The following is a 7,288-nucleotide window of genomic DNA, read 5'->3' on the forward strand; positions in this document are numbered from 1 at the left end:
TTTTCCCATTGCACTACAATTATATGCAATTGTGTTGTTTTGCTGCAGAAAGCTGCATATTCATACTGCATTGTAACCATTTCTCATGCCTGTGTGCACTGACATAGTATTGCTATATGATTTTAACTCCTGAAAATGTTGATTTTTGAGGAGAAATTATCCTTAAATACCCATGTGTGCCAACTTTGCTTCCAAGTGTTTAGTCAGGAAGAGTGTCAGATCAAGAGGAGCTTGTGTTTTTTTTTTTAAATCATTTCTTTGTGCCATGCAGCTTTTAACTCACTACAGCAATAACCAGTTTGAGTTGTTATGAAGCTTCCTGGTCCTCTGTCCCCAAGCTTTTCACCGTTACCTTCTCAAAATTATCCACAAAAACAAAACAAAACATGGTGACTCACGTTTGCATGCCAACTTTTTTTTCTTTTCCAGTTTTAGAGGTAGTTGAAGCCTATGATGTTCCTGTCTTTGCTCCTTCTGCCTGTGAGTTAGAATGTAAACCCTCCTCCCTTTGCTTATATCGCTGCTCTTTGACCTCCAGTGAACTCTGTCTAGCTAGCATTGCTATACGCTAACTCAGCATCTTATCTCTTGACCTTGACCGGTGTGCACAGTTCAAACTCCTAACCTTGTTTTGAATGTGATTATGACAATGAAGCAGAAAATACTAAGAAATACTTTGTACATAGTTCAAATTCAGTACTTGGGTAAGTGAGTATGTACGTAGCGTGAGCTAGAAGGTAAAGTTGGCTTTTTAAAAATGATAATTTATCAATAAAAAAAGAAAAAAGAAAAAAGAAATCCTTCAGGCATTTGCCAATCTTCCCGGGAGTGGACATGTCAGAGAAACTGCAAAAAACATAAAGGCTACATCTCAGACACTACAGGCCTCAGTTAGCATGTTCAATTTTTCATGACAGCACAGTTAGATAAAGACTGGACAAGCCTGGCCTGGGTTGCCAGGAGAAAACATCTTCTCTCTAGTGAGGATGTTTCGCTATAATGCACAGCATCACATTTGGAGGAAACCAAACACAGCCAGGGGCGGAGCGGGGGGGTGGCTTACGGGGCTTAAGCCCGGGTTGTTTTGTCAGAAGCCCGGGGTATTTTGGAGTGTAATTTTTTCATAGATGCCTGGCTGACAACTGTATAAAACAAAAAGTACACACAATATTCGAAGCACATAGTGCACACTGTGGGAATTTACGACTGTGCGTGAATCCCCCCCTGATATTGGTATGATCCGAGCTCAGGCACTAAGCGACTGAGCGAGGGGGCGGGGGGAGCTGCTCCCCGTGAGTGCGCTGTTGGAGAGACGGAGCCAGCCATACTAAGGAGAGCTTAAGTTTGACCAGGTACCAAAGCAAATCATTCGTACCGTACAAATAATGTAAATATGACGGTGCATCACGAAAGATTGATATGAAACTGATCACTTGACCCATATTACGTTACTTGCTCTTCAAGTGAATCAACAAATGGCGAAATGAAAAGCCGAACAAATGCTATTTTTTAGAGAGTCTTAGCTTACGTGTGTTTATTTCATATTTTCAGTTCTTACCCTCCCCGACTAATTCGGTTTCAGTTATGTACTGAAATATAAGAATGGACATTAGAGGGTTCTTTCAAAGAAAAAACTCAGGTAAATGTTATTTTATATATTATGCTTTGTATGTTGTTCAGTATATTTCTATGCAAAACAAGAGGGATTTCAGTACACAGCAGGATATTCACATTTGTAACCAGATATTTACACTTTAGGGAGAAAACATAAAACATTTTTACTGTACAACATCAATTTAGAGTAAACTTTTGTTTTAGATAAATATTGAAATATATTTTGAATTAGTTAAATGTCAGAATAAAGAGAGACAGAGCTGTCTATTTTTTATCACTTTCATTAAATTTAGGAGTACATATACACTAAGTTTATTGTTAATTAATAAGAAAACTCCAGACGATTCCATTCTGAGCTGAAGAAGCTTCTGATAGGTTAGTAGAGTCCATGTGAGTAAATTGGTGGCACAGCTGTGGATGCATATAAGGCAAAACACAGAGCCTGTTTCTTTGACATGGGAAAATCAAGAGATGTCAACCAAAACACCAGGAAAAGAATCGTGGAGCTCCATAAGTGTGGCTCAAGTTTGAATACAATTTGGTGCCATTTGCAATTAAAAAACACAGACAGTTTCTCTCTTTACTCTTAAAGTTAACAAATATGTTTTTATATTTATCAATCTAAAAAAATAAACATTTAGTCTGATTTGATGTTACAATTAAAAAAGTGTTTGTGTTTTGATCTGAAGAGTTTGTAAATATCTGGTTTCAACTGTATATTTGATGATTGTCAGCACAAAGAGGGAGAGAGGAGCAGAGAGGGAGATGGAGAATGAGGACAGAACAGATGAACAAGAGCGGGTGAGACACACATGTTAGTCAAATGGTTGCTTACTAAAAGTATCACTGTATCATAGGTACTCATGTATCTCGTACCTAGTGTTTCTTTTTAGGTTTGCTATTTTTCAAATTCTATATTTATTAAGTTCTGCAGGCTTGTTTGCACAACAAGGCTAAATAATTATATAAACTTTTCTCAATCTAAATATTGTACTTTGGTAGAATTAAATAAATAAGTGTAGTGCAGGTCTATGATGATTTTTAGTGCTACTATCATCTAGTTCTGATTGTGGTTATGTCTTGGTTAAGTCCTCAGTAGTCCTGATTTTGAACTGTTGTAGTCCTGTTTTAATTCTGGATCAGTTCTGGGTCTGGTTGAATTGGGGTTTAGTCCCTGTGTCTTGATACAGCCCCGACTTCGTTCTGTCTTGCTGCTCAATTAAAAAACTAGTTTAAGGTGTCCTGCATGTGTGATATATATATTTCCCTATATGAAGTCATTCTTTTTTGAACAAAACTCAAAACACAGCCTATTAATCTTTCAGTCATTTCTACACCCCCCCCCCCCCCCCCCCTCAAAAAAAAAAAAATCCCACATGCATACTACCCTTTAGGGCTAAGCCCCGGGTGTTTCGAATGTCTGGCTCCTCCTCTGAACACAGCATATCAGCACAAACAGCTCCCACCAGCTGTCAAGCACACTGGTGAAGGAGTGATGATTTAAACTTGCTTTGTAGCCACAGCACCTAGACGCCACGCAGTCATTCAGATGACATTCAACTGTATTCCAGTATAAGTAAATGTGTAACTTTTGTATAGGCGACTCCATCTGTCTGACACCTAAAGCTTCCCAAAGCTGGGCCATGCAAGAGGAGAACAACAAGCAAAACAGGAACAGAAAGACTGAAAAAGAAAAGAATCAAGGTGTTGCAGAGACGAGACCTCAACCCGATTTAAATGCTGTGGTGGGAACTTTAAGAGCGCTGTACACAAACAAATGCCCACAAACCTCAATGAACTGAATCAGCGCTGTAAGGAAGAGAGAGCTGAAATTCTTTCACAATGACAAGAGACTGATAAAGTCATACAGAAAGGATTATTGGGGAGTACTTAGTTGTTCACAGGAACTGCATAGTAGTGTCCAGTGAGAACTTTCTTTTTTGCATTGACTATGCATGCCTGAATAATATAAATATTAATCACAATGATGGAACTGACTGTATGAAGTATTTTAAGAGCTTTTTTGGTCGTTCTGATCTTCCAGTCTAAAACTTTACTGTTTAACGTTGAGTTTCTCTGATCTTAACTGAGATTTTGTCCACAGCCAACTGTTTTTAGGCACTCCAAAAATCTGCGATAAAGACAATAACCCACTGTGCACCACCTCGTAACATGAAATGGCCCGTGGCGTTAACAACCAGTAGGTACAGATTTGGTGTCACATTTATCAGTTAAAGATTCATGTGTAGAAACCAGAAAAGATAAAAGAAGAGTGAACATTAAATATTACTAAAAAGGTGGCTAGAAACAAAACTACAAAAGAAAACAAAGCTGTCCTTGTGTCTCTGTGTCATCCGGATAAACATGTTTGCTTTAACATTTAAAGCTGTAATATCTGAGTGCAACTCGTGTCACTTCCCTGAGAGATGGAAGACGCTGATTGTCGGCCTTAAAACACAATAAAGTCTGAATTATGCTGAATCCATGCATTATAGTTTGTGATAAGGTTGAACCCTGCACGTGCATGCATCAGTCGCGTTAATGGAACTTTTTCATTCATCAGTAGATCATTTCTTTCTGTCTCAGGCATGCTGAAGGAAGAAATATCTTGTACCATACATACGCACTTCACCGTATGGGGTTTTTGTATTTGTCTGTATGAACGCTGTAGGAACCCAAATCCAATCTCTACTTGTGTTTAAATCCTTCAACAGAAAGAGCACAGCCTGAAATATCTTATATCCCAAACTGGTCCTCATGAATGTAGAGATTCGTTTCTACATACTCACACCCGTACTGTACACATAAGCTGAGCAGCAGGAAGAGAGCACCTTTTTTGTGTGGCGTTGAGATAAATAGGATTAGGGATTTGGGAGATTTAGGAGGAATAATCCGTCTGTGTATCGGAGAGAGGCAGCAGCGGTGATGATCAAAAGAGAACACTGTGATTCGGAGCTCAGACATCTCCGGATGGACTGAAAACTTGGAGTGACATTTTCTCCATTTTTTTCCTCCAAGGATCAGCTCTCATTTTGTCACTGTGAGTGCTGTAATTGCCACATAATCACCTCGTACTGTACGACAGTGTGTTTATGCAAGTGCCAGGAACGGATGGAGAATTATATATTCAAAGTAATTAATCAGATTTACAGTTTACATCGGGGGAAACAGCGAGCTAGTCTGCTTGTTGTTGGTGTTAGTATTAAGCAGGGGATTGGACTTAGTTATTTAACACACAGATGATTTGAACAGCTGCTTTGTTCAGCTGTTATCTATATGTCCACATCAGTACAATACAGACAAAAAATGTTTAAAAAACAACTTTTTTTTCCTGCGGACAGATTGTTAAGTGGGCCACCCAACAGCTCCATTCTTCATCTACCCATTTAATGCTACTCTTAGCCATGAGATTTACCCTCAAAGCAATGCACAGAAAGCAGGAAAACACTTCATAGATGGAGGTCAGGTGTTTCTTCTAGGCAAAATGAGTGGTAACACAGGAAGAGGTTAGACTTTAGTGAAATTCAGCAACTTGTTAGCAAGACGAAGGCAGTCAACTGAAGCAACAGGAGAAATGGACGCTGTCACGTACAGATGTGGTCAGAAGTTCACATACACTCATCATGGGTCGTTAATGTCATGGTGATTTGTGGATTTTAATGATTTCTTTGAACTGTTCTTAATTGTACAACATGCATCAGAATTTAAAAAAGATTTTTTCAAAGAGAGCTGGATGCAAAAGTAGTTGGTTATATTTTGTCAAACATCCCAGTATGCAGTTGGACATCCACCAGATGTTTTTGGTAGCCATCAACAAAATTGGTTGGTTTCCTGGCACGGACCCAGCTTTTAAGAATAATCCACAGATTTTCAGTAGGGTTAAGGTTAGGTTGGTTTTGATGTGTGTTTGTTGAGACCATCGTCCTGTTGGAACACCCAGTTGTGTTTCAGTTTCAGCTATTGAAACTATTGATTTTATCGATTTACCTTAGCTGTTTACTTGAAGAATTTGGAGGTAGTCTTTCATTATTCCATCTACATGCAATGTACCAGTGCCCCTGGGACCAAAGCATGATGCTACCACCACCATGCTTGACATTTGATACAGGGTTCTTAGGTTTGAAAGCCTCCCCTTTACTGTCATTGAGGTCAGATAACTCCGTCTTTTATTGATCTGAAGATAAAAAAAACATTCCCCAGAAGGCACCTGACTTTCTCCTACAGGCAGCTACAAATTTCAGTGGAGCCTGAAGGTGTCAATTTTGAAGCAGGGCCTTTTTTTTAGTCTGCACCCTCTCAGTTCATGGTGATTTAAAACTCTGAAAACCTTCTATGCCCTTTTGCTTTTAATCATTCAGTGCAGTCTAATACCAAAACATTTCGCTCACTGCTCTTCTTCTGTTTATTTGCTGATGTTGTGCGTTTTCCATTTAGCACCTATATATGTTTACATTTAAGACATCCCATGAGGTTATTCTCCAACTGTCAACACCAGCAGACCCAAACCCAATCCAGTCAGTAATTATGGTCAAAACATACTCATTAGGTGTCTTCCTGTTCAAACAATGTTCAACCCCAACCGGGACAGACTGTGTCACGCCTCCCTTTAGCAATAACCAACTGTAATATACCAGAGTGCTGTCATTAGTGAGTGAAACAGTTACACAACTGCGTTGCCTTAACGGCAGGTCTCACCATTCAGATGTTGTACTAGTGTTGCAATCTTGGCAAAGGTAAGGCCCTGAGGAAGTATTTTGGACAAAGCAAGCACCAGTACATCTCCCAAGTTATTCAGCTGACTTTTCTTGGCGACCCTCTCAAAGCTGCAGTCATCCCAGTTGCTCGTGAAACTTTTCCTGCCACACGTTTCCAGTTAACGTTCAATTTAAATGCTTTGATAAAGTTAATCTGTGAGCAGCCAGCTTTCTGTGGTGTACCCTCCTTGTGAAGAGTATCGATAATCATCATCTAAGCAACTGTCAAATCAGCAGTGTTCCCCATGATTGTGGTTGCATTTATTGAACTTTGTGTTCTGGATGTACTCAAACTTGAAATGATCTATTCTGATCATTTGAGGTGCTGATTTTATGATTTTTATGATCTGTAAAAAGCCTTCAAAGTTAAAACAAAAAAAAGGCTTGCAATATGCCATGTTCAGTAAAGAGTTTCTAAATTATGAAAAAACTATGTTCTCATAATATCTTTTTGTTGTTGTTGTTAGATGCACTGGCATGCTAGCTTCACTTAGGACTGTACAGGTTGGACCTTTCAGCTTATAAAGTAACAGAGGTGACAAAATCATAAGATTTTATCTCGTGTCAGCAGTTATGTGGGAAGCAGCGCACTCTGAATCTTCACTGGATGTTTTTCATGTGACTCCCAAAATAATTATCCTTGATCAGATGCAGTAGGCCAAGTCACAGCTATTCATTTCATGCAAGTTTATAGTGGTAAGATGGCCAATAGGAGCAGACAGGATGCAGCTTTTAGCTAAGAAAAGCAATGTGTTGTATGAGAGTTACATAATGACACTCAACTACAGTGCATTTTATTTTCATGATTCATCCACAAAAGCCAATAATTCCCTACATCTTCCTCCTTTAAAAACTTGAGTGTTGTTGTATCAAAGTGCAAAGTTAAAAGACACACGTTTTAAAAAAGAAACATTTATTGT

Source organism: Astatotilapia calliptera, chromosome 12 (assembly GCF_964374335.1).
Source record: "Astatotilapia calliptera chromosome 12, fAstCal68.1, whole genome shotgun sequence".
In the NCBI taxonomy this organism is placed as follows: domain Eukaryota; kingdom Metazoa; phylum Chordata; class Actinopteri; order Cichliformes; family Cichlidae; genus Astatotilapia; species Astatotilapia calliptera.